Source organism: Sylvia atricapilla, chromosome 3 (genome assembly GCF_009819655.1).
Source record: "Sylvia atricapilla isolate bSylAtr1 chromosome 3, bSylAtr1.pri, whole genome shotgun sequence".
Lineage (NCBI taxonomy): Eukaryota > Metazoa > Chordata > Aves > Passeriformes > Sylviidae > Sylvia > Sylvia atricapilla.
The window spans coordinates 35,118,532-35,142,306 of NC_089142.1; the positions used below are offsets into that span (position 1 = coordinate 35,118,532).

Genomic DNA, 23,775 nt, shown 5'->3' on the forward strand with positions numbered 1-23,775 from the left:
GCGGCCGTGTCGGACGGGGCCCCGAGGCGGGGGTCGGCGGTGAAAGCGGCACGGGCGAGGGCGCCGCGCAGCTCCAGCGCCGGAATTCCGCAGCACGGCCCCGGGAACGGGGCCTTTGCCCCGCAGCCGCGCTTGGAGCGCACCCTCGGTGGTGATTTAACTTTCTCCTGACGGCCCCAGTGGAATGTGGGTCTGCCCGCACAGCGCTATCAGAGGCGGGCTCCTTGTCAGAGCGTACACTTCAGAATCCCAGTTCTGAGCACGTCGCGCTTGCACACCCCACACGAGAAACTTGGAAACCGACCTGCTGATCTCTGCCGGACTTGTGAGTCCAGATAAAGACAGCAAAACGGAGGAAGGAAGGCACATACAGTATTACTCACTTCCCCAGAGGCAGCTCAGCCACAAGTTGAGCAGTGCCTGCTGCCCCTGAACCCGGCTGAATACCTGCAGCATATCTCCAGTACTTTAAAAACACTTGAACGTGTGCCGTAGAACAAGCACAGACAATTACAGGGTTAGTTCAGTGTCAACAAATGCTCACATGCTGGCGTATAAGTATGTGAAACACAGAACTGGTATTCGGTGATACAAGCAAGAAAAAAGATCTCTTCAAGTATTGAATGCAATAAGACTTAAAAGCCAGACCACACCACAGATTTGTCTGAAATGGCAACAAATACAAGGCAACAAATACAAGATGTACACTATCAAATAGTCTGGCTAGTTTTTAATTCAAAAATCTGATAAAAGGTGATTTTTATTCTGACTTTTCTCCACAGTTTAAAAAATGAACCTTCCTGAAAAAAAAAGTAAAACAAAATCTAACTTTTTTAGTGCAAACCCGAGTGGTATTTTTAAACATATCCTTTATAAAAATACATATTCTTTTTTCCTTTCAAAAGTTAATAACTTTTTTCAAGAACACAGCTGTCAGCTGGGCAGTGAAAGTAATATTCTCAAAAACAAGCCTGGGAAGAATTTTTCCACATTTCCAATTTTTCCAGTTTTGGAGGATTTGCACCAAAGCATGTAGTTTTCAGATGTTTAGAGAAGGTGTTTCAGTGTTACAGTACAGATGTGGTCCAGAATATTACCTAAATTCCATAAATGCTTTTGTTGTTTGGAACTAATGAAAACAGTGAAAAAACCACAATCATTAAGGTTAGAAGGGACCTCTGGAGATTATCCAGTCCAACTGCCAAGAGTTGGGTCACCTAGAGCAGGTGATACAGGAATACGTCCTGGTGGGTTTGGAATTCTTCAGACAAGAAAATCCACAACCTCCCTAGACAGCCTGTTCCAGTGCTCTGCCACCCTCAATGTAAAGAAATTCTTCTTCATGTTAAGGTGGAACTACTTGTGTTTCATTTTAATTCTCAGTCAATCTGACTAGCTGTAGGTGGCAAACTCTTGGGAAAGTAACTCCTGCTTGCAGGCCCATTTTTAGAGGAAAACTTTTTGATGCATTTAACTTCTTTCTCCATAAAATGGAAGCAAAAACAATAAAAATACTAGGATTAATGCAATGAACAGCTTTGCACCCTTACTTAAAATCACAGCTGACCCAGAGTCAGAGTTGCAGTTATTTGATCCTTCGACATTTTACATAGAGAGCAGGAGGCACAGAGTCTGGCATAGTTCCTCCAAATACAGCTCCATCATTAGCCCTAATATCAAAGCCAAAGGTGTCATGCCCACGAAAACCACAAGATTAGCTCAATTGGGTAGAGCATCATGCTAATGAGACCAAAGTCATGGGCTTAATACCTGCATGGTCTATGCACTTAAGAGCTGGACTCAATGATCCTCATGGGCCCCTTCCAACTCAGAATATTCTGTAATTCTGTCAAAAGATCCATGAAACCAGTGGTGGTTTTTCTTTTTAGTCATGTAAAACACAACCTGAAAATATACCCTTGCCAAGAACATTTGCAGGTACTTACCTGGTGCCCAGATTTACACGAGGAGCTTCTCTGCACATGCCTGGAAGTTTGACAGCTTCTCACCATAATGAAGGTTGTGTTCATTCCTAAATTTTCCTGCTATATGAAAACACTGCCTGCTTCTGTTCCAGTTATAACCATTGTAGAATCACATTGAAGCCACAGCTGGACTTCTGCACCTCCCAGCACATCCCAAGGTAAACCAATGATTACAACAAGACCAGCTACAGAGTAGTACACACAAATAAAGCAGCAAAAAATAAATTTAATTTGACAGACAGTTTTTTGCTTTGGAGCTACTTAAAGAATCATATCTTAAAAAAAGAACAAAAATCTAGGAAACTCAACAGGAGTCTTACCTTCAGAGTTCCTATGATGCCTCACCTTTCCACAGTGTGTACTCTTTGGGAATTAAGGCCTGTCTGTAGAATTCACTGTACTTGAGCTATGAAATTCACCAGCTATAACCGTAGAGGATCACTCTGGTCATGCAGCAAATGTCATCACTCATAATAATGAAACAAGCCCCTTGTGCTGTGTCTGCCACAGCAGAATTCTGAAATTAATGAGCCACTCTTGGGGTTTCTCAGCAGAGTGCTTTTCAAGCCATTCCCTGCCCTTAGCCTGGTTGGTAAGGCTGCCAAGTTATTAATATGTCTATATATTTATAAAGATATTTAACTTCAGGAAAGGAGTGCTGTCTGCATTTTATTCAATGTAGTGCACAGCTGGCTAGTGGCCTATTTATAGCCCTGCAAGATCCTTAGTAAAATAAAGCTATTGAGGGAAATACCTGTTTAATTAAAAGTTTGTGCAATTTCTTCATTCTACCAAATTCTCTGTCTTAAAAGATAGGTTGCATTATAAAATGCAAGGCCTGTGTCTATTAAGAAAAAAAGGCAAGTCAGAAATTAATGGAAAGGAGATGAATCACATATATGAAACTTTCTGTAGAAAAAATACTTTTCATATATGACTGTCCTAGTCTTTAAAGTACAGATTTGAGAATCCTTCCATTCTATAAAAAGTAGCTTACCATCTAAAATTGTCATATGATTTCAGCAAAGAAACTTAACTAACATAACTAATGATAATATTTTCTTTTACCGTTCTTTCCTGTTACATCCTTTGTGCATGTTCAAACTTTTTCAAATCTAGGCAGGGTAGTGCTTCTTAAAATCAAGGTTAATCCCCCTTATATTTAAACTATTTCTAAAGTTCTAACTTTGACCCTGCAAATTCTTTAGACACTCCACTTCTTCTAACTAAGTCAGGAAAACAAAAGGAGCTAACAAAGCATTTGCAAATCCAGTGTGATTCACAGCACTAGAGGCAATGGGCACAAACTGAAACACTGAACATCAGGAAACACTTTTTCACTGAGTGACCAGGCACTGGCATCAGTTGCCTAGGGAGGTTGTAGAGTCTCCATCCTCCAAGACTTTCAAAACCTGTCTGGACATGGACCCAAGCAACTAGCTCTAGGTGGCCCAGCAGATAGATAGATTCTGTGACACAGTTCTTTACCCTGAATTTTTACAAATCCAGTTGTATCCATTAATTGATGCTCCTTTCTTTCTCCCCCCCTCCACCCCAAATCAAAACCCCAAAGTAACTAAAATTTAACTAGTTTTTAATTCTAGTTCTGCAAGATGAAGAGGAGTCTGATCCTACAGACTTGATACAATGCATTTCAAGGCTTTTGAGGTTGAAATCGCCTGCATTCTGCTAAATATTTGCTCAGATAGTTGCAGGCAGAGAAACAAGTCTGCAGTGAAGAAGAATGAGGCTCTCCCAGGAATTCTTTTGTTGTTGAATTCTACATATAGACTGAAGGTGTTAAATTCTTCACTCACTTTTGTTTTGTGTCTGTGCTATAGCAACACTGCCAGTGAGAGAAAGGGTATCAAACTGCTCATTTCTATAAAGTATCTATGTTTTAAGTCTTTTTTCCAATATCAGTGTCTGGTTTTGCCTCTTCCCAGTCAACATCATCCCCAAACACACGGGTACATCCACCACCAAACAAAACACTCCTGAGTTGACTTTGTAAGAAAGAGGCACAGAAGAAGAAGCAGTAGAATGTAGTTTAGTTCACATTCTGTTAATACTTTTAGGTTTTTTCTAACTTAAGATAGAAGATTTTAACAGTTGTTTACCAGCTGAGGATTCAGAGCAATCACTGTAGAATTCAATGTATTTGCAGTATACTGTAGGCTAATGTGCAAGTATTGAAAGGAGACTGGAGGATGAGAGCACACTATTTTTGCATGCTCAGAAGACAGTGAAGTCACTTCCACATGAATTGTGGAAATGCCAATTGAAAGTCATCCCAAACTGACTGTTGTGACTCAGAACATAGGCCCAGCCTTGCAACAAAGAACTACAAATGCCACATTTCTGACTGGCAAAAAAGCAGTGCTAAGTTATTCAGAACCTGTACCTTCAGTATAGACGAGACAGATGAGAAACCTAATGCAGGCCTACAAATCAGAAGTGGCATGGAGCAAACTAGAGGATAACTGCTCACTTGTTCTTCCAGTTCCAGAAGAACTAGGAAACATTAAATCAAACAGGCAGATAGCCAAGCAAAAACCTCTACTTTTACACATGTGCAGCTAAAGCTGGGGAATGCATTGGCATATGAAGCTGTAGTTATTTCTATAAAGCCCTCAGATAACTTATTAATGCAAGAAACACCCATCTAAAATTACAAATGGCAGAGATAGGGATATCACCCCAATTTAAATTTTGCAACAGAAATTAGTGGAGAAATTGCAGAAACTGGGGGAGCACCTCAGAACATACTATCATATCTATGTTGCCTTATCTTTGTATTTCTTCATTAGCCAATATCCACTACTGGAAACTGAATATCAGTCTCTGCTGTTCAGTCTAACAACTGAAATACCTTGTCATTGCAGCAAGCACAACGTGCAATCACAAATCTGTTCCTTTGTTCCCAACCCCTTTCCACTTCCTGGAAAAGTATACATGCAAATGTTCCTCCAGATTCCCTCTAATAACATACTCCTCTTTCCACTAGAGACCTATAAATCACAGGCTTCCTATACAAATAGCCCACAAGTTTATCAAGGGTGAGGAAACTATGGAAAAAGCCTTCCCAATCTGACAAAAAAATACTGCTTTACTATTGCTGTGTGTACAAAGGCAAGAGTTAGGAAACAACTGCTGCCTTTTCCATTCCTGTTTTCCTAAGCATCTGATGCTTTAAAGCTCATAGAGGAATGCTACCATTAGGTCAGTGCCTGGCAAAGCTCCACGGAAAGAAGAGACAAGATATTCAGCAAAGAAGTGACAGGAGAATTACCAAGTATACTGCCCAATTTTCCTCCAATCAGTATGGAAAGGTTGGAGAAAGAAGTTTCCTCCATGTTCTAGTGCAGCCTGCCATATGAGAAGTATTCATGGAGGAGAACTGCAGAGAGCATTCCTGAGCAGCATCCATCTTCAAAACATCTCCGAGTCATCTCAGGACAGTCATGCTGTCCTGTCCACTTGCGCAGTGTGAGGCAGCCAAGTGCTGAAGCTGCAACTCACTGACTCCAGCCACAAATGAAAGTGTCAATAGAGAACTTACTGCTGTATTTAGCCCTTCCTTTGCCCCAGACACACATCCAGCCTGGCCCCTTACACCCCTGTACTGCTTAGCAGCCATAAGGATTCCAGTACTTGGCACCCTTGTAAAAGCCAGCTGAAGGAAAGAGACCTGTGGGATCTACTTAACCCCACATAAGTCACTGACTGCATTAAGCCCATCTCCGAAGGCAGCATGTCACTGGGTCACAGAATACTCTTCTCCAGCTCTGGGCATCTTTCCCAGGAGAGGAGAGCACAGCACACCACAGACACAATGGCCACAGCCATACAGCAGATGGGACAGGTCACAGTTCTCCAGCTGTAAGGCAGATATGGAGAGCACACCTTGCATTTCCACAGCTAAGCTCTCACCCACCTTAACTTCTAAACAATGCCCAAATATTAAACTGCTGCCCAGGCTTTAGCTGTCAGACTGCATTAACCCTTTTTGGCATGGATGATCTGTTGCCAGAAATTGGGCTTATGTCCCAGGCCTTTTTAGTTGGCTAGTAATTACATGGCTGATTACTCAGGAAAGCGTCTGATGCGGCAGTTGCAATACACAGCTTTCAGGTCAAGTGTTCCAGCCTACTTAACATGTAACCAAAGAACCTAAAAATCCTTTCAAGGATGGGTGAGCCCAAATAACCTTGTCTCTTCAAGGTCCTTGTAAGAATAGAACAATCTCACAAACACACATTTATGACCCTTGCCAGATGTAAGACAGAAGTGACTACCAAAATGCAGCATTTCTGCAGATCCCAAGAGCAGATCATAACACCTTTTGTATACAAATTATTTTTTATTTTGTTTTTTAAAGATACCTGGAGAATTGTGCCCTATAGGAATTCTCGTTTACAACACAAACATCAGACCAGAGTACAGGGATGAAGAACTCTGACTATTATCAGTACCTCAGTCTGTGTTTGCTGCTTTTCAAAAATTTTCTTTTGGAAGATCTACTCTCTTTCTACATGGGCCTTGAGTGATACTAGAATTAGATCTTAACCTAAAATAGAGCTTCAGCACATGTGTATAAGTTTTCCTTTTCTAGCTTGTACAGCATTAACCAGGAATCTCTTCACTGTTTTGCACAAGGCAGGGCAGTGCAGTGCAGGCAACATAACCTGTGCTCAAATGTGAACAATTTGCAATTTAATATGGTACAACTAATGTAGCTGTATTGTGCTGCTAGAAGCCTAAGTTTAGATCTTAAGAGAAACAAAGTTTTAATTTTACATGGCAACCAGTAACTAGAAAAAATAAATTGCTATTCTGTGATCTCCAGGGGCAGATAAATAATATTATGCTTTTAATCTGCCTTTTTTTTTTTAAATTTTCAGTTAGTTTTGATCCTGTAAAAGCATAAAAGGTTGTTTTTTTCTTTTTTAAAGTTTAGATCTTAAAAGTAGCAGTAAGTAAGAACACTTAGAGGGAAGTTTCATTTTGAAAACTCAAATCTATTAGGGTCAATTAAAAAAAAAATCAGGTTATGACTAGGTAAACACCTGGCTGATAAGCCTGTGAATTTGTTTATTGACATCACATTTAAACTAACCAAAACACTTCTAATAGCTTTTGTGTTTTCCAACTGAAGTTATGAACCAATGGAGAGCAGTGTTTGGAGGCACATACTGAGCAGCAAGAGGAGTCAATGCAACTGAGTGGGAATATGCATTTTTACTGCCAATACATCAATTCCTAGTTACAGCGGAATCAATAAAGATGGCTGAGTGAGCATGTCCATAAAAAATAGTTAAAATCATTGATGATAGTTATCTGCAAAAGTTTCTAAATTCTTTCATACCCTTCCAGGTCAGGTGTTTTTAGATTTTACTGCCACATCCAAAGCACTACCTTATGTGTCTCACAAGAAAAATTATAAAATAATTCTTACCCAAGAGATTATCTACATCTAAAAGGCAAAGGTTTGTAATTTAGTTCCAACTTTTATTTTAATCCCTTTAAACATCTATTAAAAGATCAGTCCTGGTTGGTAAATTTGATGTACGAAAACAGTTAACAAATTTCAGATCAACAGTATTGACACAGACCTGCTGCAGCCAAAAGAGACCATGAGGAAAATGAAGAATTTTTTTTAGTCTGAGAATATTTCAGACTCCTCCAGTCTCAGTGCACAATGGAAAAAAATAGAACCAGAATTAAGAAGGGTAGGCTATTAAAGTAGAAACTTTTGTAAGCTATGCACAAAACCCCCCAATCTAAACCAAAACAAAAAACAACACAAAGAACCCCAGACATGAGAAATTCCCAGCTTAGAAGTTCACCTGCTTTCTATAGCTCAGCCAAGGTGACACAAATAGTTTCTTCCACCCTTAGGCTGATGATATCAGTGCTGGTAACACATCAGCTTTCCCTCTAAGCCTCTGACACCCCAACTACTAGCAAGCAGTGAGTCTATGCACCCCAAAAATGACGAAGTTCATATTAAGATTAAATCCCAGCAGAAGGGAGACTACCTCAGCGAATCAAAGAAAACAAATAATTCATAACTTACTGTTGCATGGCCCAAGACAGTATTTTCTGTATTATTTATCTTAATCAACAAAGTTGAGCAGGAGGATTAGACTATACATGAAATCAAGACAGCCCAGGAATTTTCTAAAACCTCATTATCATGCTTCTTTTGGAAGCTTTAGCAGAAGCTCAGAATGTTTTGCTTCCAGGGCCAGATGCCAATTCTGCTGATAGTCCTTTTTGCTGGTGCCATAGAAAAGACTGTCATCTTCACAGACGTTAATTTCTGCCCTTTTAATGAATTTGAGGTGCCTGTTTCCCAGCCAAACTTCAAAATAGTCAAGAAGAGCAAGTTCAACAGAGCCTATTTCTGCAGAATTGAGATATTTCTGAAAAATGGTTATGGCTTTTTGGAGTATACAAAACACAGTTGAGTTTTAGCCCTACTAAATTAATTGTGAGTAGGAAAGTTTTTAATTTAAAATAATACTCACCTTCCACTTTTTTTTTCTAACACCTACTTTATAGCCTGAAACTTTCCAGCAGAGAGCTCAGAAGGAACACAGAAGTAGAAAAAGAAGTATTTCCCTTCCATATCTAAAACAATCTGAAGCCCTGCTAGCTGTCCTTGCTGACGTATCTGCAATTTACCCCCTAAGTGACTCCTATTTGCAGGCTCTGTCTCTGATTTCTGAAAAGCAAATCACAGCTGTCAAATCACATCAGTTATAGGACCTGGTCTTGTTTTTAAAATTCATCATGTGTTTCAATTTCATTATTATATCCTTGAGTCCCAGAGATTTTTTTTTTTTCCCTTTACAGAAGTTTCCTATATTCTTACAGCCCTTCTGCAATTAATACTAAAAGCTTGTGTACTAGTCTTATGAAATTTTGTGGGGTTTTATGTCTAATACATAACTGTTAAAAAGGAAAGCAATACAGGACTAGTATAGAAGGGGAGGAATAGTGTCTTTAGGAGACTGGGACAAAACCAAGTGCAATATAAAAGTTTTGGACGCCAAGGGCCCACACTTGGTCCAGAGTAAGAAATCATATGCTGGGAGATAGCTCAAACTTCCACAGATAATCTGTTCTTTCTATAAAAGATGTAACATCAGGAAAGACCAAATAGGCATACTCCTTTTGTAATTTTAAATGCATTTTACTAGTTGATAATCAACAATACTTCAGTATCCCCTGGTCTCACCTCAGTGAAAAAAATCACAACTAGAGAACCCCAAGTAGCCCCTAGGGAAAACCAGCAGGTAAGACCAAGAGACAGAATAACAGAATTCCTCTTTTTCTTCTGTTACTGGTAGGTGAGGATATAAGAGTTTCATTATAGTGAATCATCCTTGTCACTGTCAAGTTTCTTCAACCAAAAACTGAAGCTAAGTGGCTATTTCCTTTGAAAGCTAATACTGTCAGGCAATAGCCATCAGGGAGTCAATGATCCTTACACCACAGGTCTTTTCACATCTGTAGCTCCTAGCAAATCATATTTGTTCCTATTGTAAGGTAAAAAGCTTTAAACTTTCCCATATCCACCATTATTCATAAAGGGACTGCATTTTAATAGAAAATATATCATGGAGTTGCTACAATTGTTCAGTGTTACTTTTTCAATTATAAAACTAGAAACTATTTAATACTCTCAGGAGAAAATACTCATACAATTTCCAGTCATCTTCTCATGGCATTTAAAAACATCACAAAACCACGGCAAAACACCTTGCAGTCAACCCCTGCCAAAGAATCACCATATTAAGACACCTTTATATGGAAAAAAAAATTTCCAGCAGCCTTATAATCTGTATGTCAAATTAGCAGAAACTATACTCAACTTTTCACTAGCAACAGAAATTAAGCTGAAGTACATGTAAATGAAGACAAGCCAGTTCAGACAAGTGTAAGAGTACTACTTCAGAAACATTTTCAAAAGCCTAGACACTCTTCACTGCCATGCAGATTTTTTGAGGAAACACTCTCAGCACTGTGATAGTGTTTATTATAAATTACTATTTCAAGATGTTTTAGAGGTAACTCCTGTTCTGCCGTTAAACTTCTTATATTGTGTGGTTTATAATCTGTGAAACAGGAAGAGGGGAAGGAGCACTAATTCCCACGAACTAAACTTCTCTTTCTGTTTGCAGTAGCAAACAGGCAGTTTAATAAAATTTTCAGAATCAGAAACACATAATCCAACTACTTTCAGAAAACACTTATGCTAATATACTCTGGGGAATAATCATACCCTGAACTGTTCTAGTTGTGAAGACAAAATGACATTAAGAACTGCCCCTCACCATGTTTCAATACTGTACTTTTCTTGTGGAGTGCATAACACAATAGACAGCAAATTTGCCTGTATTTTCTGCTTCAAGCTAACACACCATTGTGATTTCAGCTGGGTTAATTATTTTTCTTCTTAGTACCTGGTACAGTGTTGTGATTTGGAGTCAGTATGAAAACAGAGTTGATAACAGTTTGATGTTGGGGTAGCACTACCTAGCAACAACCAGAGGTGTCTGCAAGTGAGGAGGGGCTCAAGAAGCCGTGAGGGAGCAAGGCCAGGACAGCTGACCTGAACTGGCCAAGAGGATATTCTATACTAGCATGTCATGCCCAGTACATAAACTGAGGGAAGCTGGCCAGGCGGCACGGATCATTGTTCAGGTTGGCCATGTTAGCAGGTGACCAGCAATTGTATTGTGTATCATCACTTGCTTATCTTTCTCTTTGTCTTCCTTTATGGTACAATTATTGTTTAATTTTAATTCTGTTCTCATTTCAACCCATTGCTTCTACCTTTCTTCATAATTCTCCTCTCCATCCTACCAGAGTAGGAAGGATGTGGTACTTAGTTACTGGCTGGACTTTAACCTCGAGATACACAAAAGAGTTTAAGTCTCAAATGTTTTTCACAGGACCTTAGTATCAGCAATACTCCTCACTCTGAATGAAACAAAGGTAAGTAAGATGAAACACAGATTTAACAGCAGCTGTATATTCTTCTTCAATGATCTTAAGATGATTTAAAAGCACCTTTACTTTTCAAACAACTTACCAATTTAAAAGTAAGGCCTAAACATTTGTTTTATTACAGTCCATTAATCTCTTTCTTTCCACAAAAAAAACAAAAACAAACAAAACAAACAAACAAAAAACCAAACAAAACCAAAACAAACAACAACAAAAAAACCCCCAACAAACCAAAAACAAACTTTGGGACAGATATTAATCTTTCTTCACCTGCCATTATAAAACTATAAAACTAGTACTATTGTTGCTGGGAGGGTGCTCCTTCAGTTAGGGAGAACTCCAGTTTCAGGGAAAAAGATAGTGTTTATTGGTCTGCTGAGAAGCCCGAAGGGGTAAGAGCACACATCAGTACTTCACATTTTCACCCCCAACACAGCTCAGTTTAACAGCAAGGCTGTCCTAGAACCGGGGCCTTCACTGGACTTCACTTACCACTGTTTTCAGTAACATGAGAACTGAAAGTAACATCAGCTTCAAAAAGGGGAAAAATAAAGGCTTTTATTTCAGCCCCCTCCCAGTCCTACCCTCTCTACACTTACTAACATACCCACTACTTCATGTATTTTATGGCTCACACATCATTCATGTTTCAGATATTTTTAAATGCAGATAGGTCATAATTGCAAACTAGTATTCAAATACAAATGAAAATCTCAGGAAATTCCCAAGAAAACTGCTGGAAAGGCTCTCTATACTTCTCCTGTTCCTTATACTGGTCATCCTCAGACAGAATACTGAACGAGGCAGACTTTGTCCCACTCAATACAGCCATTCTTCTGAGCATCAAACACCACTTTGTCCTCCGGAGCCTGCAGGAAGTTCGAGACAATGGCAGAGAAGTACTGTCTTCATGGCCCTGATAGCTCAACTGGACTATCAACTAAAAAGCCACATGATGTTAGAAAGGAAACAGAATTCATCATTCTAATTGTACTTTGACAGTTTATACCCTCTGAGGGAAGTACAAGGGCAGACAAGCAAAAATGCTTGTAAAACTGGTTGTAACACCAAAAAACAGAGAATGCAAATAACCAGACATGTATTTACATAGCATATAAAGCCTCCATGTGTACTCCACTCATCTGAAATTACCATTTTTCTGTTTAATTCATTCATACTCCAGATGATAGCTCAAAGGTTGTCCTCCTGGACAGAGAGAGTGTGAAGAAAAGCTACCAAAGTTAGAGCCTAACACTCTTCAATATAAAGAAAACCTTTCCTTGGGCAAAGTCAAGCGCTGAATGCTGTGTCAGTGTTAGAATATCCTATGGAATAAGTTTCTTTACGAACCCCTTTCATTTCAGTGCTGGTTTTTAAGTGGCACATACCCCAAACTTTGTATGGCAAATGTATACAGTTAAGAGCCTTCCTGCAGGAAAAATGGTAGGAACCCCAACACCAGCACACGATATAGCTGCAGCCACAGTCTCACACTCCTCGGCAGGATGGCAGCCAGACAGCATAGCTTACACTGAAATTCCTGTTCACTGGCATCTGATACTTGAAGCAGGTATCACACCAGCACTGGCACTCACATAGCAGCGCGGGTGCTGTGGCAAGATAACCACTGCTAGCTTAGTTTCACTCGCAACCCTGATTATAGAGCACAGCCTTCACCAGTAAGACAAGTTCTTCAGCAAGACAAAACCTCCCACCTTAATAAAGACCTTGTTACTTCAGTAGTAGCAAAGCATATATGCAGAGCTACTCTCGAATCCTCCATGTGGTTGCAAGGTCCTTCTCTTGCTTATAAGCTCAACGTTCATTTAATTACTTAGTCTCGCCTGGTTTTGCCCAGTTACTAAAACCGATAAACGGCAACATTCCAGAACAGTTTGTTTGACCACCAATTTCTTGGATCACAGCCCAACAGCCATGTGACACTTCTAGCTCTAACTACTAATGATGGTTAGTGCAAGACTTCACCAGACTAAAGCACAAAAGCAGCAAAGTGCTTTCATGCTTTTAATGCAGTCTTAAAGCTTTAAATCTATGTGCTTTGTAAACCTCAAGTTTTACGAAGTACTTTTGCTGAGAAATCCCATGCCACATGTTCCAAACATATCATACAGTAGCTCTTCGCAACTACCTCTCCTTATCTCACTTGTATTAAACATTACTCCAGAAAATGTACCAAAACTAAACCCAGAACTGGTTTGAAAACCTATTAACTGCCTCCCACAAGGCAAAAAAGCCAGTTTCCATATTAAAATTGGTTATAAAAATAAGCTTCCTAATTTTCACTGGTCTTGTAAACCAAATCCTCTGGAAAATGTCATGGTTAAAACATTAGTTCACCATTGTAAAAATTGACTCGTTATGCTACAAATACACATTTTTTTTATAGGCTACCCATTTTCAGTAGCTCTGAAGCACAGGTAATTCCTTAAGTTCTGCAGGTCAGTATTCAGTATGCCTTACCATCAGCCACAAATACCTTTTATGTGCTGAGTTTAAACTTTTTCACAATTTAATTCTGAAACAGGTCTCCACCACAGCGATATGCAGTAACTATTCCCTGGCACCCTTTATTGCTGCCAATCCTACCCCAGAGACCACCCCTAGTGTGTGTTTTAGAGCACGCAGAACAAGACTGTCATGAAATACTTTGGGTACCTGAAGCGTCACCCACAACCCCGAACCTTTAGTCTTCTATTTCATCCCCAACATCACAAGATACTCACTTTTACAAAGTTTACTGCACATAAACATGGCATTATCTAAAGTTTTTAACATTCTGTATTAACATCAGCCTGAAGGATAAAATGATACCTTTATTCTCCAAACACATGCCAGTCCTCTGACTGATAATGAAGCAGTATGTAAATTCTTTTTAATATCTTAAAGATTGCTGCTCTATTAACTATCTCTCTGCTCTTTGACATCCAGACTTACCAGACAAGCAGCTCCACTTGATGCTGTTAACAGCACCCAGACTTTTTGCAGATCTGCAGCAGGCAGAAGATTGAGACTGATCTTACCTTCCCACTTCCTCAGCACACAAGTTTTGTCCTGGAATTCACTCAAGCACATGAAGCATCATGTGTGCAGTACATGCTGCAGCACTCAGCGCAAGTCCACTTTGCCTCCATAGCTTTTGAGAAGTACAAGCAGTCAAGAACACTGTGGTGTGATCCATGGCTGATGTGCAACAACGACGGCTTTAATATCCTTATCTTTATTCAAAAGAATGTACAAAACATGGCACATGAAAATATGCACCACTCTCAGTAATATTTGTTAACAGAAACAAGTATTATTGAAAGCAATGAAGAGAAAGCTATTTTCTGGTTTGTATCTGCAGGTTTACGATTCCTTGCTCAAAAGGAGGAAGCTTTTATGCTAGAGCAGCTGGCCCTGTTAAATAAGCAAATGACAGGAGATGCTCAGTGACCCAATGCACTCCTGGAGTTCAGTCAGATCCTTAGCATCCACTTTAGTAGCCTGATGGATACATTTTTTCTTTTTACATTTCCAATGCTTTATATGCTGCTCCTGTTTTGTATTGTTTATACTTCATACTAACTAATTTGACAAAAAATTGGGACTTTTCATGGAATTTGTCACTGACAAACAGGTACATCCCATGACCTACAGGGTTGCTTTATATACTTTGGAGAATTTCAAAATTCTTCAGTAATAAAAGGTCTATGAATTTTAAATTATGCTATTCTCATGTTTCTGCCATTATAAAGAATTCCTGACAATAAGGCTTGAAAGTCATGCTTCAAGGCAAATTTCATCTTACATACACCATGAGTTGTCTTTAGATTTACTTGGTGACCAATTTATGATCCTTCATTCCTCTGTGGAAGGGACAGTTTGCTGAATACAGAAAATACGCTGCTACTTTGATTACAGCACTGCTACTTTTTGAGCCACAGTTCAAACCCCAAGTTCATACGTATGTAGCTCTCTCTTCCCACTACCAATCTCTTTTTCCCAGAGAGCAGCAAGTACTGTTGCCAGTGTATTCCTCAAAGGGCAGTGCCACCGTTGTGGTACTAGTCTTCTGCTGAAGTGGCAGTTCATAAAATGCCAACTCCTCACTCCCTCACTAGATACAATGATGCAAGCTGTAGACCTTGTCTTTTTCTCTGCTTTCACCCTGTGTTTACAAGGCCTGCCTGTGAGCTTCACTCTGCAGCTACCACAGATCGCCAGTATCTGAAAGACTGCATACCCATGTGGTATTTTAAAAGGGTAAATAAATAATCAAGGAGTTTTCCACGTACTGAAGCTCAGTAGTCCTTTCCCTAATATTACTGCTACACTTTCTAGAGAAGACAGTTTAGTATTTTGGAAAGACAGTGTTTTTAAATATGCAGAGACAGTAATTTTGGACTACATGCAAGTTTCTGAAGACACTATCTACTGAACAGAATTGCAGCTGTTTCTGCAGGCTTTTAAAAGCATGGCATCCCACTCCAAGCCTCAATATCTCTTCAGGTGTTACACTTCCTTCTGGTTACATCATCCACATTTGTCAAGCAGTTCTGACAAACTGTTCCAATTCATCACTGAAAAAGGAGAACAAGATCTAAGTAAAATGATTCATTCAAGGCAGAAATTTTATTTTGCAAGTAAGCACACAACAGTTTGTATTAACATGTTACTAATTATGGAAAAAAAAAAGGGCAAAACAAAACGAAAACTAAACCCACAAAGACACTTTAAATAAAATGTTTTAGTCTCATCTCAGATGCCGGATCCATATAAGGTTTTTCAACATAGAATTCAGGTTCGGGATATGATCATCACAGATGAGACAAAAGCAGTACATGAACAAAAAATTTAGTAGGAAATATTCTGTAAGGTTTCTGATTGCTTAGTTTTTGTATTACAACCTCTAGCACTTTGTTATATTTCAGTAATAATGTACACTTATTTAAAAAATTTTCACCTAGGTTTGAAAGCTAACCAAGGTTAGGCACAGCTATCAGCTCATACTGTGCCTTGGGGAACAAGTGTTTTTTTAAATGCCAAGTATGACTTACCATATCAATTGATCAATTATGTTCGTGATAAATTATATCACAATGAAAAAAAATCTGAACTGTAGCTTTTTACTTTAGACTCAGAACCAGAAAACGTTCAGAAGCTTTTCAGTTACATACCTGAAAAAGCCAAAAGCACTTATTCCTGCTTGTTTTCTATAAAGCACGTTTTCCTGTAAAAAAGACAGAGAAAACTTTCATAAACTTAGTTCTTCATTAGTTCAGAGAACTTTTCTTTCATCTCTCAAAATACAACTATACAATTAGCCTCTCATACAGTCCAAACCGCATTATTCAACATGTGCTGCATTAGTATCAGCACACTGCAAGTTCTGTGAAACTTTAATCAGAAATGTAGTCATGTCACAGTAAGATTTGTTTTCCTTCTCTTGCCCAGTTATTGCTCAACCTGGGTATGAACTATGACAGGATGGGGGAATTGTAATTGATTATCAGGATATCTGATACTGGCAAGATGCCTATCAAGATCAAAAATAATATTTATTTGATTACACACCTTTTATTCAGAAGCAGCATTCAAGCATCTCCACAAAGACATAAAACTGGTTTGTTACCACTAACAACGTTTGCTACTTTTAACTTTTCTCTAGGTCAGCCATGGAAGTCACTCTTCTTTATACTTGCAAGTGTGCCTGTCTAAAGCAATTCAGCATTTTACAGGCAGCACTGCACAAGAAGTTTCAATCATACATTTGAACATTACATACTAGAACAAAACCTGGTTGTTCAAAAGAAAGTTCTGGTAGCTAACTAAGTATTTAAAAGGTATCTTCCTTGAACAGGAATAGAATGAAGTTAGAGACATGTAGCAACATAAAAATGAGACCTCACACTAACTAAAATCAGCCTGGATATAGATATACCCAAGCAATAGAGCAATAAAGCAAATTTCCCTGAAAACTTTAAGTTCAGATACTTAGGTGGGAATGAAATTCTTTGAGAAACCACTTGCTAATATTCTTAAAGCACAGTAAGCATTTGTAAGCATTACTTTTACCTGCAAAGTACATTATACCAGCCCTTGTGAAGTTCATCTCTGGAGCTGAAACTGGAGCTTTATTTAGAATTCACTACAATTTACATGAAATTCCACCTTTGTCATTAACATGACATTTCATAAATGCTCACATCTGAGTGAGCCCTACATTGGGCTTGCTCCGATGAATTCTAATTCAGAAAGAATGGAGACATGTAGAAAGACAATATGAAGACATTAAAGTCAGTTTAAGAAGAGTTTGGTCTTAGATGGAAGGAGAATGAGAAGATGCCTAGTCCTAGGCTGAAATTGTTTTGTAAAACCATGATAATGGACTATGATATACTAGAATACCCTTTAAATCGTGGAAAATATGCACTGGGGAGATGAGTGTTCAGACTGCAGGTATAAGCAAAGGCATTTGTGGTGGACTAAGTAAATACTGAAGTAGCTGTGATTTTATGAGAAGTTTGAACAGAGAGAGATAATATGAAGATCTGCTCCCAGGAAAAGAAGAGGAAGATCTCTGTTCCTAAAGATGAGGATGATTTTTATAACAGCTGAAGAGAACTTTTGCTTTTGAACCACTTATCTTTAAAATGGCATCCCATGAGTTTAAATGGCCCACAGTGCAGCTGTTGGGAAAGGCTGTGTGATATGAGAGGGACTTCACAAATGCAGATTCCTGGGCAGCTGCTTTTGTGAAAATTAAAAGCTATAAAAGAATTGTTTTTTCTTGTAGTGAAGTTTTCATGGCAGACCAAAAGAAACTTCTCTCTCTGAAAGAACTAATGAAAGACTATTTTAGAGGTGATAACTGACCAAAAGTCTAAGTTTTGTCTCTACATATTGTCAGAGAGAGAAAGGAATTTATGGGGAAGAGGGGAGGTACTTTGAAGGTTTTATTCTGTTTCTCATTAATTTTTTTCCTCTCTGCTAGTTTTGTTAATAAACCATTCAAGTTTTGAGTCTGCTTTGCTTTTCTAATCCTATCTCACCACAGAAAAGGAGTAAATCATTTTAGTGGGCAACTTAAACCATATGGATTTAAAAAATGCACCAACATTCTTATTCAGAGCCTGGTGCATGCTGGCACCCCACTCGTACACGGCAACCACACTAAACAACACCAACTGGGATGCTTTATGACTGAAGGATTAAGTGGTTTCATCTCAGTCACCAAAGCCTTATGAAGTTTCTCATCCATGTACCAGGTTTGGCAGTTTCAGCATGATTCACCACTATTCACAAATATCAGTGACAGGAACTGTAAAACCACTCATACAGTCACATATAACACAAAACAAGTTTTTCATCTTTCACTAGCAATGTACTAAGAAGGGAACACATTAAAATCAACAAGAACTGTCTGAAGTATTACCTCTGTTTCATTCCTTGCTGCAAGGAAATCTTTCTTCAGGACATGTCATATTCCCATTACTAGAAACTCTTCATGCCACTCTAGAAATTTGAGTAAAATCCCAAATTACAACAAGTTTATGTATAATATAACACAAGCCAGTAGGCATAACCAAAATTTACTTTTGCAACAACTGGCTGTAAGCATCAAACTAAAATGAATACCAATCCTTGAGTTCCTTTTTTCTTTAAAAGAAGTGAAGATACCAACTATACATTAAAAAAAGTGAATACTTATTTTTATTAAAATATGGGAACATTTGCTTATTTATATTAATAAGCATCCACATGTCCTGTTTTCTTTGACTTAACTGTTTCATGCTTATTTGCCAATAAACTGCAAATTGACAATTAAAATGATACTGATGTAAACTTTAGATTTAGTATGAACATTTCAGACAGGCATTTTACCAGCTCCTCAGCACAAAAATCTCCTCCAAATCCCCTCAGTCTACACAGTTTTAGACCATGACATGCTCAAAATTACTGATACCTCAATCTTAAAGCTAATGACATAACTACGAATTTAACCCTATGCATCTTTTGCTAATCCATTTATTGTTAATTTATCCCCTCGATCACGAAGAACATACATGGCTTTCAGGAAAATCCACTTGTGTGTATCAAGTATTCTTCTATTTGTGACAGTTCTTTCATCATGTGCTAGAAATAAAAATAAGCAAAAGTTATATTTTAGACTAGAAAACATTTCTTGCTATGTTCTATCATAATCTATCATATTACTATGTCAGAAACATAATCATCAAGCACTAAAAACTGACATTTTCATACAACAATTAAATATTCTTCTAAATATTGTAGAGAAATACAAATAGATATTGTATTTCTTTACAATACCTGAGAAAAGGTGAAATTTTGTAAGCAAAAGAAGTCCAACTAAGAACTGACCTACAGGCTGACTTTAACTCAAAGAACACCAAACCCAGAATTTATCAAATAATAACTTATCACTTTGATGGCAGTTATGAAAATACAGTGTAGCTATTCCTTTTTGTCCCACATACTAACCACACAAAGCTGACAACTCTCTGGCACTTCTCATACTTTGACAGATAAAAATACAGAAACCAAGTTATGAAACACAAGTATTTACTGACTTGGTCGAAAGCAGAAATGCAGTGTTACTTCTAAAGCAACATTAAAAATTCCAGAGCTGTTACCTTAATGTACAATGTACTTGACACCACTGAAAATCTCCTCTCCATGACACCTAAAAACAAACACAGTCTTACAATGTGAAATCAGCAGATTCATATTACCGGGCCAGTAAGTCACATACATTATAAGACCATAATCATCAACACCATATCTAGAAGCAGCACATTAAGTACTAAATCATCTCCTTTGCAGGAGAAAAGCAGCAAAAAATGCAGTTCTAAGCAACAAAGGAGTTACAAGTCACACCCACTTGAAACCTCATATAAAATGCACTGTAGAAATAACTGCACGTACCAAAGATTTTTCTAATGAAAAATCATCATCTCAAGGTTTCAATTACTTTTAAGAACTCATTTTGGTTGGTGTAGAAAATTATTTCAACCATACAGCAATTATCAAAATTCACCAACTCAAGCAGTTTAAGAAATGCCTGACAAAGGCTGTTTAGTCACATATATTATTACTTGAACGTGCTTATTTAATATCTCGCTTTGTACTATATAGATCAAATAAATCCATTGAGCCATGAAAGATATCTCACCACACATTTTGCTTCAGACAACAAAACAGTTAAGGCTATAAAAAGCCTGAAGTTTAGCTTCCACTTCGTGCATGCGATAAACTTTACACTTTTTGAGCATAATACATGAAATCAATGGGTACGAATGGTTTAAGTTCCAAAAATTTTACTGTTCAGTAATGTAATGCGTAACAGAGTGTGAGACAAGCTAATTAAACACACAACAAATGCATTTGACAACTTCCTCAGTAAATCCAGTCACATCCTAGTCTTTGCGTGCAGGTAAGACCCTGGAATTCTATATATATTTAATGGTATTCCTCATTCTTTTAGAAATACAATGGGTTTAGCATTTAATGGAGGGGACAAAATGGCATCTTATGCACACAGTGGGCTTTTAAGGGGAGGAGGTATGGGGTTTTTGGGGTGGTGGTGGCTTACTTTTATAACAAACCTCTTTTTATTCTGCTATATCATTGTCTTAAAAATACAAATAAAAGATCATTAGTTAGAACGCAATCTTTTGATTAACGTCAAGTATCACCTAAATGCTGTGGGCCTTTTTTCCTTGGGATGCTGGGGGTCCCCAAGTCCTTCTATAAGTTTTCTGCTGGGGTGCTGAGCACTCCAGAAGATGTCCAGGTAACAAAAGCATGGGCACTAACCCTCTGCCACATGACCAAGGTGGCTGCACCTTATTAAAGGTTTTACGCACGCACCCCGAGGACAGAAGGCTATCGCACTGTGCAGGGGCTGCGCCAGCCGCGGCCGAGGGCACAGCAGGGGCGCCACACGCCACCAGCCCCGGCCGTAACGGGTGGGGATCAAAATGGCGCGGGCCCGCCGGCGCCACGCGGGCTACCGCCGCCTACCGATCCCAGCCTGCTCCGCGCCTCACGATGCGGCTTCCGGCACGGAGCCTCCCGCGGGGCATGCTGGAACGTGTAGTGCCCCTAAAGCCCCCTCGCACCGCCACGGCTGCTAGCAAGGCACCGTGCGCGGACGGCTGCGGCCCCACAACTGGATTACGGCTGCCCTTCGCCTGGCTCTACCCGCGGCTCCAAGGGTGAGAGCTTTACTCGCCAGCTCCAGCCTCGAGCATTACGCGACCGGCACCGCGGGCGATGCTCCCCAACGTTCAAACACAGGGAAGAAGTCGTGCAACCTCCCACCCCTCGCGGGGGCAGCGGCGCACACCGCATCCCACGCCGCCTTACCGTGCGCCGCCCCGGCGGGTGCTCCGCAGTGAAAGAGGAGGCGCGACGGGCGCTCGCCAGCTTTATATGTACGCTGCGGGGTGGGAACGAGGCTGGCCCCGCCCCCCGCGCGCCGGCCGAGGGGCGGAGGCGCGGCGCTGGCGCGGGAGCGCGCTTTGCTGGCGGGGGCGCGCGGAGGGGCGGGTTCGCGCTGCCGCGTCCCCGGGCGTGGCGTGGGGCTCCGCGGGAGGGGACCGCCGGGGACCCGCGCCAGGCTGTGGGCGCCGCGCTGCTTGCAGGATTTGCGTTACGGGTTTCCTGTGTAAAACGCGGAGAGGTTTTATGTGAGTTTTCGAAGGGAGGGCAGGAGCCGACCTGGTGCAGCTCCACCTCCCAAACTTAAAGAACATGTTTTCCCAAGAGTCATAGCGTCATTAGGGTTGGAAAAGACCTGAGATCGTAGAATCTTTTACTAATTCCTTTACTAAATGCTAAATAATTCCATATTTCTACCAGTCTTTGTGGTGGTCTTTTACTGCGTGTTGGTCTCTCAAAGACTGGAATTTGTTTTTGGGGAGAGAACAATTAAGCCTGAACTTCATTACAATCAGTATAAATGAGTACAATTTTAGTTTGCATTTGACATTAAGAAGGCTGTAAATACTGAGGCGAGTACAGGGCTGCGGGGTGAGCACCCAGCGCAGGGAGCCTCGCTCTGTGCAGTGCTACTGCACCCTGCCTTTGGCGCCTGGCAGAGGAAAATGCTCATCTCTCTGCTAGACTGGAGGGTACAGGTTTACAAGCAGAGCTTGAATGCACTGCTGTGCAAACCTTTTATCCCCAAAGAAATGTGTCTGATATTTCTCAGCATCACCCAAGGCTGCTAGGCCTGGGCAAGCTTGTGGGTCAAGTGAAGCACACTTTACTGTAGGTAGGCAGCAATTACAAGTCTGAAAAAAGTTAACCAAACCAAAGTAAAAATGTACATCACGAACATAGATTATTTTTAAAAGTAAGTTTCCTTCTTTTTGCCTTTCTTTCCCCTCCTTCAGGCTTGCTTCCACATCTTTAACCTATATCTCAGCTGTCTGGATGAGAGTGCAAGCTGTAGAGCAAGAACTGATCCTCTGTTGCCACTCTGCAGAGAGATCCTAAGGCTGGTCTGAACCATAAGCCTAGTTGCCATAAAGTGTTAGTTTATAGATGAGTTGCTTCTGAATTTAGATCACCACATGACCTCACATTCATGCACAGTGTCAGCACTGGCAGAAGGGGGTGCTGGTTATGAGATAATGGGTATTGACTCTTGTGTTTGCCCACACAAATGTATGTCAGCCTGGAAGTCTGGTGGTGGGACTACCTCCATTGCTTTTCAGGTCTAGGCAACTCTCTCCAAGTTCTCTTTTTTTGTCTTAAATTATTTCTTTCTTGTTCTTTCTCTTTATTTCTATCTCCTCTCCACTTCCTCTCTGTTCATATTTTAGGTCTGGCTTCCTGGATTTTCTCCAATAACATTGTACCTTTGATGACTCATATCTCTTGGTTTGGTTTGGGGTTTTTTACCAGTGCATCCTTTGGGATGCTGAGTTCCCTTCCCTCTCACCTTCCCAGCAGGAAGTCTATTGTATGTAGCTTTAATGTCTTCCTTTTCAGAACAGATAGGACTCATTGTAAACTCCTGAGCTAACTTTGCCATATTTCACATTATCCATCATAAAATACTTGAGTTGGGAAACAATTTAGCTTGTGAATGTGACTGTTTTTAGTGTTTTGCAGATACCAGAATTTTTTATTTAAACTTCTCAAGTCTCTCTCTTTGATTTTTAGTCACTTCAGTGTCACAAAAAGAAAAGCACTTTATTTTTCTTTTTAATAATAAATGAGATCATAAAAGCATTAAAACAGCTGTACAGGGTCAGATCAAAGGTCTACCACCCCCCACCACCCACTAGTATCCTGCTTCCAAATGTGGCCCAAAGTAAATGCCTAGGGAGGGGAATAGGGATAGAACAAGCACATCCTTCCCCAAATATTTGCCCAGCCTCTGGGAATATAAAGCTCAAAAACCTCATAGTGGGTTATTATGTTTACGTGCATGAGGATGTAACAATCCTCCATTGATTTCCAATCCATAAATTTGTCCAGTCTTCCCCAGAGCATTTATAAAATTTTAGCATCCCCAGTAACAATGGCAAGGAATACGAGAGCTTAATTAGTGTTACAGGAAAATGCATCTCCTTTAATTTGCTTTGTATATGTTTTCTGTTTGCTCTTTGCACAGTTTTAGAAGAAGCAGGGGATAATCCTTCCCTCCACAGTCATCTCCTCATTGAGCCCCCACCCTCCAATCTCTTCTTCAGGCTGAGGAAACCTCCTTTGTTTAATCATTCCTCATAGAGAA

General features: G+C 39.8%; 1 protein-coding gene, 1 long non-coding RNA gene and 1 other non-coding gene across 6 annotated transcripts in view; all 3 read right to left on the minus strand.

Moving 5' to 3' along the window:
* The window catches only part of SNX14 (sorting nexin 14), a 146,393-nt gene that overhangs the window by 86,842 nt on the left and 35,776 nt on the right, over positions 1 to 23,775 (minus strand). The window lies entirely within an intron of this gene.
* Positions 14,193 to 21,494, minus strand: LOC136358929 (uncharacterized). 4 transcript variants are annotated; one of them, XR_010743181.1, is made up of 6 exons: positions 21,396 to 21,494; positions 19,661 to 19,710; positions 19,073 to 19,142; positions 18,442 to 18,521; positions 16,184 to 16,236; positions 14,193 to 15,586 (listed from the first exon to the last, which is right to left on the minus strand). It is a non-coding gene; the product is annotated as an uncharacterized lncRNA (long non-coding RNA). The 4 variants fall into 4 exon arrangements; XR_010743183.1 differs by lacking the exon at positions 21,396 to 21,494 and adding an exon at positions 21,231 to 21,251; XR_010743184.1 differs by lacking the exon at positions 21,396 to 21,494 and adding an exon at positions 20,873 to 21,053.
* Positions 15,762 to 15,832, minus strand: LOC136359835 (small nucleolar RNA SNORD50). Its single transcript, XR_010743344.1, has one exon. It is a non-coding gene; the product is annotated as a small nucleolar RNA SNORD50 (small nucleolar RNA).